Here is a 13,348-nt window from a genome sequence, read left to right on the forward strand (position 1 = left end):
ATATATTTTTTCCCAAATAGTCATGACCTGCAGAGAACAATCTATGTTCATGTACCGTACCGGCGTGGTACCCGATCCAACATATACATATCCGTTTCGGCGTGGTACCCGATCTAACATATACATATTCATACCAGCGTGGTACCCGATCCAACATATACATATCCATACCTGCGTGGTACCCGACCCAACATATATATATTCATACCGGCGTGGTACCCGATCCAACATATACATATCTGTGCCAGCGTGGTACCCGATCCAACATAAACATATCTATACCGGTATGGCACCCGATCCAACATAAACAAGTATTATCAATATCAAATTTATATAACTTCACAGCATACAACAATGTACCAAGTTTATAAGTACACTTAAAGTCATAAGACAATTCCATCAAGTAAATTTTCAACAATCATTTATATACGCATCAACAATTTCAAGCACGTACGAATATCAATCAACAAGTATTCATAGCATTACTTTAAGGAATTATCGTTATTAAACAAGCTACTCATAGGCACAATTCAATAAACCACCATTATCACCAATTTAGCCTCTCATAAGCGTCCAATAGATATAGTATTTTTATCAATATCAAAATAAGAATATCATAAAATAAATCACAATTTAATTCTTACGCATACAAGTCACTATTGGAGCCTTAATTACTCATTAATTATTAAAAATATCATTATCTTCTTAAATACTGCAACTTGGGTTCTAACATCACCACCTATAACTAGCACATTCACGTGTATCATTATACTTTACCTCTTTTCACATAATACAATCATCACACTAATTAAGTCATCTATCCCTTAGATATTACTATGCTCATCAATATTCGATCTTAGCATAATTCTCCTCATCATATTATTGCACAATACATACAACTTAATACCATTACAACTTAACGAGGTTCATCACTAGAACAACTAAAAAAAACATCGTGTTCATATACTGCATTTACAACAATCTCCTTTCAGGCACATAACACATAATATCATAAATATCACATAATCAATCAATAATATAATTTTTGGGACTAAAGTTAAGTACTCGTGTCTTTATCCACCTCAACTCCATGCCCGTAGGCCTAGACATGCTTTCTCCCATCAATTCTAAATTATGAAAATATAAAATAACACAATCTTCTACTCATTAAACCTAGCCTACTTGGACGCCAAGTTTTTGAAAGAAGCAAGCTGCAACAAGGATGTTCTTCCTTTCTTTCGTGCCTTGGAACATTCAATCATCTAAAAATCAAACAATTATACGAGTAATTAAATATTTACTCTTCAATCAAATATCTTGAGGATTCAAAACTACTAATTCTACCCTTAATTCAAGGTCTACATCATTCCCCAAGGTCAGTTAGCTATTGATTAGCTCTTTCAAGCTTAACCCGTCTCCATTAATGGAGTTTTTATGCTAAAGGTCTCATCTTTATGGAATTCAAGGTTCCTAACCATCAAAATTCATAATCTAGTTTATGAAATTCATGTAAGGAATCTTTAATTTACAGTTTATCATCAGCTATAGGTCATATTAAAAACACCCATAAGTATTTTTTCAAAAAATTCTACCATTAAAGGTCTTTCTAAGTATTATAAGATGTTAAAGGATTAAAAGACGAAGAAAATAATAGAAAAACTAACTTCAACGAAGGAATTTCATCTTAAGCCTTGAAAAATCACCTCTCTAGAGTTGAGAATGAAATTTGGGGGTTTTGGACTTAAAATACGGCTAAAGCCGATTTAAATACTATCAAAATTTTCGTTACAGCGAAATCCCGTTTCAGCCCGAACAGTGCTCTGTAAAATATCATAACTTTTACTCCAAATTTGGATTTAGGAACGGTTTGTTGCGTTGGATAGAGGACTCAGCGATCTTCAATTTGGTGGGTGTTGGGTTTCGTAACTCCTTATGTTCTAAGAGATATGATCGTTTGAAGTTAGCCCTAATAAAAACTCATATCAAAATTGTATCTAAAACTTTGTGTTAGGGATATTGTAAGACTTAATTCATACCTAAAGAACTTTCATACTAAATTATTTATACTAACACTCATGAATAATTAAAGTCATCGAACTTGAGTCTATCTAGACGCATTCGAAGGCTAGAATATTCGCTGAAAAATTCAAGGTGACATAATAAATAAAATATTAAATATTTTGGACCCAAATTAATATTGAGGAATGAAAATTAAGAATTTTCCTAAATTTATTATGAATAATTTAGTAACGACGAAATGGTTTGTTACAAAAAAAGTTGAATAAGACTGAATGCTATGTGCTTGTGAAAAATATCACTAGTAGGATCAATGCTACTTATGCTAAACAACTCCCATATGTTGGAAGACTGCAAGTAGTGATGTCTGTCCTATTTTCCATCTATAATTTTTGAGGTTCAGTACTTATTCTGCCCCAAGGAATTGTGAAAGAGGTTGACAAGCATTGTAGAGATTATTTGGGGGGGGGGGGGGGGGGATTATGGAGGAAAAGAGAAAAAAATCCATTGATATCTTGGGAGAAAGTATGTCTACCCCAAAAAACAGGATAGTTTAAACATTAAAGGATGTGAATTGTGGAACTTGGCATCAATAAGGAAGTTACTAGATCAACTTTCTTTGAATAAGAAAACATTGTGGCTGAAATTGGTAAATGAAATCTATCTTAAAGGAGATAGCATCTGGAATCATAGAGTAGTACCTGATAGCAGCTGGTACTGAAGGAAATTGAACTCGTTGAAAGATACAATGTCACACTGGTACACACAAGATCAGTTCATTCTGACAGCTAATGGGAAATATTCAATTACTAAGGGCTATCTTAATTTAGTTGGAGAGCATGCTAAGTTGGATGAAGCTGAATTAATATAGAATAGTGTATCAGTGCCAAAGCAAAAATTTATTATGTGGCTTGCAATGCATGATAGATTGCTTACAAATGCTAAATTGGAGGACCAGCACATGCATGTAAATGATGTTTATTGTTGCCTATGTCAACAGTCATGTGTGTAAACCAGCAGACACCTATTTGTTGATTGTGACTTCACAAAATCAGTGAGAGTTAAGAGTAGAACGTTGGTCAAATATTATTTTGTCTGCTGCAGACTTGAATAGTACTCTGACACTGATCAATAAGAAGCATCACTGGAGGAAGTTTAAGAAACAAGTAGTTGCAGCTCTATGGGGTGCAATGGTGTATTATATTTTGAAAGCTCGAAATTAGAAACAGTGTAGAGGTGTACAGCTACAAAGTACAGATATAGTAGGGCAGCTAACTAGTGAGATTGTAGATAGAATATAGCATCTTCAACATACAAAGAGAGCTATCAGAAGTAGAGTTTTTTGGCATAAATTTTTGTAAGTAGTGTTAAGGTTTTTGCCCTGATTTTTTTAATATTTTTAAGTTTTACTTTTTCTTAGAAGGAAAATAAAAGTTACCATAATTACTTTTACTTTTCCCGAGAGAAAAAATATAATTCTTTTCGATATTTGGCTAACATCTTTCTTGGAAGAAAGGTTTTGGGCATCTATAAATAGAAGACCCCGCTTCTCATACCATAACATAGTAGCATCCACAATATAGTCTTTTAAGATTTTCGTTTAGGGGGAGATTTTCTCACTTATTAGTTTTATATTTTTAATATTAGGTTTTATATGTAGACCAATTGGCCAAATCATATAATATAGTTATGTTTTTAGTATTGTTTTTCGTTGTCATCTTATTTATCGTCTCATAATTTTCAACTAATAGCTTCCGCATGACGCCCTCTCAATTTCGAACCCAACAAGTGGTATCAGAGCTTACGGTTCAATGGTCCAATGGTGTGGTGAGACGAGATTAAACAGGTTTGAAGCGGTTTCAAAATCAAGCTGCAACTAATTTGATGATATTGAAGATATATGTCCAAAAGCTACATGTGAAGATAATTGTTAATCATATTTTCAACAATACTGCTGTCACATATTTGAAAATAAAGCTCACTTTTAACCCTGCAAAAGGGCTCCAATATTTTTAACCCGAAAAGGGCTAATATATTTTTTAACCCCAAAAGCTCCATTTTTAAACATATCAAACAGCAGTGATATATGAAGAATATATATGAAGAACGAAGATCATGCACAAGAAGAAGGGGGATCAAGAATATTTTGAAGAAAATCAAGCCCAAAAGGGGAGATTTGTTAGGGTTTTTGCCCCGACTTTCTTGCTATTTTTAAGTTTTACTTTTTCTTAGAAGGAAAATAAAAGTTACCATAATTACTTTTACTTTTCCTGAGATAAAAAATATAATTCTTTTCCATATTTGGCTAACCTTTTTCTTGAGAGAAAGATTTTGGACATCTATAAATAGAAGACCCCCTTCTCATACCATAACATAGTAGCATCCACAATGTAGTCGTTTAAAGAGTCTCGTTTAGGGGGAGATTTTCTCCCAATAGTTTTTAATGTTTTTTTATATTAGTTTTCAATATGTAGGTCACTTGACCAAATTACATCAATAATATGTTTTTTTAGTACGTTTTTCCTTGTCGTCTGAATTATCACTACGATAATTTGCAACTAATAGCTTCCGCTAGTTTGCAACTAATAGCTTCCGCATGATGCTCTCTCGATTTCGAACCGAACAAGTAGAGTGTTTGAGTTCTCGGGGGCCAAATTGATCATAGCAATCTTCCTAGAAGGGGGTATGAGATTGGTTGCCTTTAGTTTGTAAGTCTTGTTTGTTTAATGGTAATATTACATTCGTTGCCAAAAAACTTATACAGATCCTAGCTACTAAGTTGTCTTTTTTGAATTCAAAATTTATGAACTCAATATTTTGAAATTCGCCTCTTTATCAGAACTCTTAGTGATCCATCGGGATATTTTGTATTATATCCTAGTGATCCGCAAATTATAATAAAACAAATCTTCTGGTGATTCGATAAGAATTGAACTCTTAACTACTAATGCAAAATTTAATTTCGCACTCATATTATTTAAACAAGACGAAATGTTGTCCGAAAGAAAAAACAATGTTATTCTTTCTTCAGATAGACATAATTTCTCACTACAATGGTATTAATATTAATTCATTAATTCGAAGTTATTTCATTTTTATTCATCGATCTCCTTTCCCTATAGTATGTTCATATTATTCCCCTCATAAGAAGAAATGAAAGCAAATCCAATCAAAATTAATTATGAAGTGATAACTGAATCACAATAATAAGGTTTTTCTTATTTATGTATTGATTCGATAACTTAGATTAATCACCAATAATCTGAAGAGTTAAAAACAGACAGTTTAATACACTAAAACTTTCATACTGTGTTCGAAATAGGGCAGACCATAAAGACCACAAAATTATATTCAAGAGTTCCTCATTAACAAAGTAATATTAGCATATATAAATTATAATACTGGGAATTAGAGCCAAAGTAGATGTTACTTCAACATTAAAATTTAAAACCCAACTTGATTTCCCACTTGCACTTAATTTATATAAAAAGTGCATTCCTTTTAGTTATAGCTGTTTAAGTGGACATTGTTTTGTTCTTTTTTTTTTTTTCTTTTTCGTCATATCATGGTTTCTCAGGCAACTTGTCCGTACAAAACAAAGCAAAGAAAATTACCTGCAGCTTCCTTCTTCCTTTTTATTTTTCAGTCACATATGAATTTTTGACTTCTTTTAGAAATTAATCTAATTGACAAGGGAAAATTATCATACGAATTAAATCGAGATACAAATAATCTAGACATCTACGTCCACACAGACCCAAAAGAAAAGCCACTTGTATTATTTTAAAAAAGCATAAAATACTATATGCATTTGAATTTTACTATTTAAAGCAAGAGTAATTGGGTAATAATTCATTAACAAAGCTATTATCTTCATTAACAAAGCTATTATCTCTAATTGTTTGCTTGAAAAAGCACTATATAACAATTACTAGTGTGAGATATTAGTACGTTTTCTTAGTAAACATGAAAAGTCATGGTGGTGCATGCAGTTTGGTGTGGAAAAAAAACACTAATGTGTTACACATTTCTTTGAGTAAAATGTTAGGTTAATTAAGACTACTGAGAAAGCATTGTGTTTAAGGGTGTGTTTGGTTCCGAAAAAATATTTTTCGATTTTCTTATGTTTAGCTAGTTCAAATTTTTGAAAAATAATTTCTCTAAGTGTGTGTTTGGTTGGCCATGAAAATCATAATTTTCTGAAGTTAAAGTTGACTGTGTTTGATTATAAACATAAATTAGAGGAGTTTTTAAATTTCTGTGAGAGAAGTAGTCCACTTGTTTTCACTTTTTCAAAAAGAGTTGTATTTAGAATTTTTATCGCCTGACATGCACCATTTTTTGAATAAAGTGATTTTTTTTTTTTTTTTGAGAAAAGTAAAAAATTCTTATGGTGAATAGGGGAAAAGAAAATAAATTCCTCGAAAATGATTTTTATAATGAAAGTACCAAAAACAAATTATACAAGTGATATTTTATATTGATTATGTCCTCTCCTTCACCCTACAACAACCTAACACACCATCCACACTTTCAATAATATTTATCCAGATTATATACAGCGCTTTTATTATTTATCCAGATTATATACAGCGCTTTTATTATTTAATATTTTCTTGCTTACGTTCGAACAAAACAAAATTTCATTTACTATTTAAAAGAATATTTTCCTTCGTACCGAACACAACCCAAATTGTTGATCAAAGTAACTTTGCAGAAATTCTCGTTAATAGACTGATATATTGCATGGTCTCTGTTTCATCTTAGATTTTTTGTTTGAAAAAAGTTGGGGGAAATGAGACTAATCTGTGGAATTTGAATGAATAATTTTCTCCAACTACACATTTAATTATTTTCTCTAAGAATAGCAGCCTAAGAATAATTAAGCACTAAATCATATATTATGTTGGAATCAAAGTAGTATTTAGATATCATACATATGTGATATTAATTAAATGGAAATAATCAGATATAAAGTATAACTTAATGATCAAAAAGATTCCCTTAGTTCGTTTTTACTTGTCACGTTTCGTTTCTCAAGATCTAAATTATATAAACTTTGACCAGAATTTTAAGATATACTTTTTCATCATATTAATATGAAAGGGATTGCAAACTTATTGTATTTTTTTATTTTTGAATATCTAAAATTTTAATCTAAAATATTGAATTATGCTAAGTCAATTTAGGTCAAAAAATTAGTTAACTCTCGTAACTAAAATTGTGACAAATAAAAAGGGACGATGGGAGAATAAGAGTACACCTTACAATGTCCTTGAAAAAAATGGAAAAATAACATCACAACACTGATAATCTTACCAAATTTACAAAATATCCATATTTTTTTAATTTAATTACATTTATCCCATATTTTAAGTAATATAACCGAGATGATAATGCATTTGAAGACAGTATGCACCCGAAGAAAATTAAATAATATATTCAAAATAGTATGTATCATGAGTAAAACGCAATGTATCGAGACCTACGCTATGCATCCGAGATTTAGTAATGTATCTAAGATTTTAAATTTTCGGACAACACAATGTATCTCAACCAATATAATGTATTCAAGATTTCAGATTTTTCAAAATTTTTAATAATATTAAAAAAATTGAGATAGAAAATAATTTGCTTTAAAAATAGTGGGATTTATGTTGTTTATACTTGCAAAATTCTTCTGGGTTTTTATCCTTTTTTTCCCCTTAAAATTCATTACGTTATTTTATTTTAGAAAATTAATATCATTCTTTCTTATGCTAATAATCAGTATGTTTTCCTAGAGTTGTTTTATTTTGGTTGGAGAATTACTACTATTAAAAATAAGAGGGAATAAGCAGGCAGGTCGACGTGCCTTCTTGTGTTGTCTGTTTCAACTGCTTTAATCGTGATTTTACTATATTATTCCTAATTAATTATTATAAGTCATTTACCTATTAGATTATATTAATTATATTTATATTTTTTTACTTATGTATAAGAGTCAATTGAGAGGAGCTTTCCGTCGTCCTCTTTGCCGACCAATTTAGTTGCTTGCTCCGGGATTATACTATATCACTTTTAATTAATTATTATATGTTATTTAGATTAAAAAATTAAGAATATTTAATAAAAAAATAAAATAGATATTTATGATATGTGTGATTTAGCTGTTTCAACTGTTTTTACTATATCACCCCTAATTAATTATTGTAAGTCATCTAAGTATTAAAAAATTATCATAAAGTCATTTAAGTATTAAAAAATTAATAATATTAATTTTAAATTAACTTGATGTTTTATATGTGATTCACTTAACTTTTTTGCACAGTTTTTTTTATAATAATTTTGTTATAAAACTTTTAATTAGCTATTATAAGTTATTTATAAATCACAATAATTAAAAAGTTAAATTATTTAGAAAATATAATTGACTATCAATGACACAAAAATTTGAATAAGAAAATTAACATTTGTTATTTTAAAATTACATAAAAATATTATAAATTACAATAGTTAACTGTTTAAAATATCTAAAAAAAAAAAAAAACTACTTTGTTATATATTTTAAAAAATTACTATAAATCACAATAATTACCAACTTTAAAAATTTAAAGGTCAATCTGTCTGCTTTGGCACAACTTCATTGGTTTAAATTTGTTTGTCTTATTTTGTTTATTTGGTATATATTTCAACAAAAGTACGAAAAAATTTCTATAAATCATAATAATTAATAACTTAAAAAATTTAAAAGATATAAAATATTTGGCCGACTCTCAAAATTATATCAGTATTATTTAAAATGAAATAGAAGAAATACTATTATAAATTACAGTAATTAAAAATTTAAATTATTTTTAAAATATAATTGACTATCAATGTCACGAAATTTTGACAAGGAGAGTAACCTATATCATTTGAAAAGTACATAACAAGTATTATAAATTATAATATTTAACAACTTAAAATATCTTAAAAAAAAAAATCTTTTATATATTAAAAAAATAGTATAGATCGGAATAATTAACAACTTAAAAAATTTAAAAGATCTAAAATATTTGGTTGGCTCTCAAAATTATATCAGTGCCGCTAAAATTGAAATAACTAAAAGTATAATTGACTATCAATGTGACAAAAGTTTAGACAAGGAGAGTAAAATTTATTATTTGAAAATTATATAAAAAGTACTATAATTACAATAGTTAATAGCTTAAAATATCTTTTAAAAAATTAATTTGTTATATATTTCAAAAATAAAAGTACAATAAATCACAATAATTAACAACTTTAAAAAATTTAAATATATAAAATATTTGGTTGACTCTCAAAATTATATCAGTGTCACTTAAATAGGAATAGAGAAGAGGTATTATAAATCTCAATAATAAAAAAATTTAAATTATTTTGAAAATATAATTGACTATCAATGTGACAAAAGTTTGAACAAGGAGAGTAACATTTCTTATTTGAAAATTAAAGTAAAAATCTTATAAATTACGATAGTTAACAACTTAAAATAACTAAAGCATCTTAAAAATATAATTGATTATCTAAATTATATTTGTGTCACGTAAATTGAGACTAAAAAATAACATATATTGAACCCGTACTGACACGGGCCTTCGACATCTAGTTTTAGGTATAATGGGGAAAAATTAGTAAGATATTGAGAACTTCTAGTAATTTGAAAGGCAAATTGCTTATTTAATTCGTAAAAGATATTGATAATCTCATGAGGAGGTGGATCGAAGAGTGGGCATACAGACTTCTAGATTGATAAACTTTCGAGAAAGAATTGCATGTTACACCTTAGAGAATCTCACATTAAAATAATACTCTAGAAAGTGAAAAGCTTTATAAATTATAACACAAACCCGCATACGCACACTTATTTTTGAACTTAAGAGATAAATCAATGAAATTTATTGAGTGAAAATAAGGGTGTCAAGTGGGTTGGATTGACCCGACCCTCGTAAGTAACCCGGCCCGATAAGCCCTAGGGCTTTAGGATTTCGGGTCCCGGGCCGGTTATTTTTTTAAAATGGACCCGGATAATTCGGCCCGAACCAAGCTCGGTCCAGGCATGCCGGTTAACCGGCGCAGCCCGAATACCTTTTTTTAAAAATAAAAAATAAAAAAAAAATTGGGATTTAGGGTCAAACTAGCCGTTGGCCCAACGGCTATATAGCCCATTTTGGATCCAAACGACTAGTTTGGGCCCATTTATTAAAAAAAAATAAAAAATTAACTTTGAAAAATATTTTTTAATCCCAAAAAAAATTCTATAAATATACTACAACTTCAAATCATTTTTCACACAATTTTTCACTCTCTCAAATCTCATTCTCTCTCAATTCTCAAATATTCAATATATTTAATTTCTTAAAGTGTTCAGTTTAATTTTTTAATTTTTCGTTTACAAAGTACGAGCGGAAGTTTCTAAAGTCACAACCTTCGGATACTTTCAAAATTTGGTATTGTTGTTCCATCTGTTACGTTTAATTTTTATTTATTGTATTAGTTGTTTAATATTTAATTTTATTATATTTGTGTATTTTTAATATTTTTTGTTTAATTTAATTTATATTATGGATAAATTAAGAAACCTCGCTACTAAAGGTGTTAAAAAAATTTGTCCCGGAAGTGGCAGTGGTAGTAAAAAGTGAATTACTAGCGGTAGAGGTAGTTCAAGTAGTAGATATACCCGTATGCCTTCGCCTCCGGTACCGCTTGGTACACCTTTTGAGGAAGAAATAGGTGTAGGTGCTCATGATATGGATTATGTAGAAGCTCAAGAAAATTACGGTATAGAAGAAGAAAATGAAGTAGATACGGTTAATTTAGACGAAGATAATGAAAATATTGCTGAGACACCCGCAGTAGGAGATGCTAATGTTAGATCTGAATCGGTTAATCTCCCTCCCCGTCCTCCCAGTGCCCCAAGACCTCGTAAAAGAACTAGTGTTGCATGGCAATTTTTTGAACGTATATCAGATATTGAGGTGCAATGCAATATTTGTCAACAAATATATAAGCATAGAAGTGGAGGCAAGCAAGGGGGTACGGATACGTTAATGAGACATATAGCTGAGATCACAAAAGAGAGTTAAATACTGCACAAGGTGGTGGGGATGTTGGTGGGCCAACGCAAACTAGAATGGACTCAGCAACCGGTCACGTAGCAAAGAAGTATAATAAATTGAGGGACCGGAAAAAAATAGCTAAAATGGTACCTGTGGGTTGTTTGCCTTTTAGTTTTCCTTCTTCTGATACATTTATTCATTATATACAAGCAATTTATAATCCTATGTTTAACGGTATTCCTAAAACTACTTGTCGGTCTGATATTTTTAGACTTCATTCACAATATTATTTTTATTTATCAACATTGTTAAAAAAATATTCAATGTAGATTGTCCCTAATTTCTGATCTTGGTCGTGCTGTAAATAAAAATGATTATTTAACTGTTACTTGTCATTGGATGGATGGTAATTTCATGATGCAAAAATGTATTCTTGTTTTATTATATGATGATGATCGTAAATATACTGGACAATTTATTGCTGATTCTATTGTTAAAATTGCCAGATATTATGGTATCGAAAATAAAATTTTATGTATTGCTTTTGATAATGTTTCTAACAACAAGATTGCTATAAAAAGAATTAAAATCTACACTATCTCCGCCTTCGCCTGAAATTTTTCATATTAAGTGTGCATGTCATATATATAATTTAATTGTAAAAGATGGTCTTGAGTTTTTTGAGCTTTATATTGAAAAAATTCGTCTTGCCGTTGGTTTTATTCAAGGAAATAATCATAGATCGAGAATTAGAGAATTTAAAGTCAAATGTCAAGAAAATGGACTTACACCGATTTTGATGCCTGAGGAAATTGATACTAGATGGAATTCTACGTATGAATTTTTAAAAACTTGTTATAAATATAGAATTCCTATTACACTAGTTTTTAACCAACATTGCGGTTCATTTGCTGATTCTGCTGATTGCATGCTACATAATTCTGATTGGGTTGTAATTAATGATCTTGTTAAGTTTTTAGAAAAAATTTATGTAGCTACGGTTGAATTTTTCGGTGCTTATTATCCCACTGTTCATAATATTTTGGCATATATAGCCGATATTTTTGATTTGCTCAAAGAATATAAAAATAAAGAAGGTTATAAAGAAGCTGTTGGCGCTATGTTTACGAAATTTAAAAAATATTTTTTCCCGATTCCCCCTATTTACTTGGTTGATGCTATGCTAAATCCGTGCATGAAATATAATCATATGTGTCACTTTAGTACTCTTATTTATACTAACTTAGAAATAAATACTAACCATGATTCTGAACAAGTACAACCTGATCTGTCGACGGCTACAGCTGATGCAAAGGATTACATAGAAAAATTATATAATCATTATGCTGATTTATTTGATTTAGCTGTACCTACAAATATTATTCCAACTGTCGCTCCTCGTCCTCCCGAGGAGCCATCATCTTCTAAAAGGCCGGCATATAGTGATTTTTCTGATTCGTTTTATGATTTAAATTGTTGAAACAGTTGATGAAAGAACTTACACATCAACTTATCGGGAAGAGCTGAAATATTATCTTCGGACGACACTAAAGGATCGCAGGCGACGGATCAACACGTTGGATTGGTGGAGGAGTAATGAAACATAATATCCTGTGCTTTCAAGATTAGCTAGAGATATCTTGAACGTTCCAATGTCAACCGTTGCATCAGAGAGCGCCTTTAGTCAGGGACGATAATATCTTGGAGACAACCGACACTCATTGGGAAGCAATGCAATGAAGTTCTAGTTTGCCTCAGAGATTGGATTAGAGTGGAAAGAAGAAAGCAAGGAATGGAACCGGAGCCGAACGACGAGCTGAAACTTGAAGAAATTATGATTTCACGGGAGAACTCAGCAGAATCAAGTCCAATGCATGATTTTGCCCCCGTTGACTTCGACTATCCTATGCAAGTTCCCGTTAATATTAACATGAATGAGTTGGATAAAATGATGCATAATTTGTAGATTTTTCATTCATGTAAATTATAAATTTTGGATCATTTTGCAATCAATAAAATTCCCCAAATTCATTCAATCCTTAGTCCTTGCTTTTTATATTTTTTCATTTAACAATTTAAAATTTTAAATTGAATTTCTAGTTTTCTACTTTAAATTAAAAATTTACTTCTAATATATTATTAATTTACTACCAAATATTATTAATTTATTATATTAAGTAGCATATGTTTTGTATATATGTGCATATATCTTCTATAGAAGTGTATATTTAACGTATACATGTGTATATATTTTATAAATTAGTATATAA

The sequence above is a fragment of the Capsicum annuum genome, chromosome 1 (assembly GCF_002878395.1).
Source record: "Capsicum annuum cultivar UCD-10X-F1 chromosome 1, UCD10Xv1.1, whole genome shotgun sequence".
Lineage (NCBI taxonomy): Eukaryota > Viridiplantae > Streptophyta > Magnoliopsida > Solanales > Solanaceae > Capsicum > Capsicum annuum.